Below are 1360 nucleotides of genomic sequence, written 5' to 3'. Positions count from 1 at the left end.
CGCTCTTCTCGTTCTGTCCGCGGGCTCCTCGCCTCTCTTCCGCCCCGCCTGCCGGGGTGTGCGGAAGGCAGGGGTGCGGCCTCCGGCCCCGAACCCGCGGTCTCCCGCCCCCGCCTCCCAGCGTGGGCGGGGACCGGGGTCCTCGGACGCAGCAGACGCTCTCGCTGTGCCTCTTTGGCGTACGCCTCGCGAGCGGCCCTCCCCGCGGCGGGGAGGGCCGCCCCGCCGCCACGCTGCGCGCCCCCCGTCGGTGTGCGAGCGTGCCGCGCCTGGCCCTCCGTGGTGCTCCTGGAGCGCTCCAGGTCGTCCCTCAGGTGCCCGAGGCCGAGCGGTGGTGTTGTTCCCCTTTCCCAGCGTGTCCCTCGGGTCTCCGCCACCGTGGCGGGTGCCGTGAGCGGCTTTCTCTTGGGGGGGTCGAGACGGTAAGGGAGGTGCGCCCGCCTGTTCCCCCCGGCGGTGGGGCCAGGGGCCGCCTCGTTGTGCTGGTCCTCAGCGGCGTGCCGTGGGGGCCTGAGCTTGGCCGAGCGCACGCCCCGTGTGGTCCCCACTACGTGGGGGGCTGCGCGCGGGCGTGGGAGCGATCGTGGGGGCCGGGGCCTGTGAGAGAGGGGGCTGTGTCACGCATCTTGGGCGTGCTCCCCCTCGAGGGCCCGAGGGGCGAGCCCGAGGGCAGCAAGCCTTACCGAGGTCGTGCCCCGGCCCTGGCCGCGAACGCTCCCGTGGGCCGTGTGCTTACCCATATCGCAGACCCCCTCCCCTCCAGGCGACTGGAGGAGGTGTAGGCGGCTCACGGAAGCGCCTCTGCGGGCCCGAAGGAGAGGCGCTGAGTGGGGGATGACGCGCCCTCGGTGAGAAAGCCTTCTCTAGCGATCCGAGAGGGAGCCTTGGGGTACCGAACCCCCCAGCTGCCGCCCCTCCCAAGTGTGCAGTGGCCACCGTGGCGACTGCCAGAGCACGTGGGTAGACCCCCTCGCCTCCGCGGGAGGGGTGCGCCGGTCCCGCGGTGGGGCCGAGCGCCGCTCTTTGCCTACCGTGGCCCGCGCCTCCCCCCTCCGAGTCGGGGGAGGGTCCCGCCGGGCCGAGCCGAGCCGGTGTCCGAGGCGCGGGGTGGCGTGTGTGCGTGCGGGGTCGCTTCCGTTGGCGAGCCCGGAGGGGGGGACCCCCCCGGTCCCGGCTCCCCAGTCCCGCAGCCACGGGGAGCCCTGCCGCGCCTGCCCTTGCCTCGAGCCGCAGCCGGCGGCGGTGTGTGGCCCTAGGTCGGGCCGCCTGGCTCGGGAGCGTTTCCCCAGGACGTGTGAGCCCTTGGGGTCGGCTGAGGTGGTGATGGATGTGTGGAGGCGACGCAGATGGATGCGCGAAG

This window comes from Hippopotamus amphibius, chromosome 15, assembly GCF_030028045.1.
Source record: "Hippopotamus amphibius kiboko isolate mHipAmp2 chromosome 15, mHipAmp2.hap2, whole genome shotgun sequence".
NCBI classification, from domain to species: domain Eukaryota; kingdom Metazoa; phylum Chordata; class Mammalia; order Artiodactyla; family Hippopotamidae; genus Hippopotamus; species Hippopotamus amphibius.
This window is presented reverse-complemented; position numbering follows the sequence as displayed.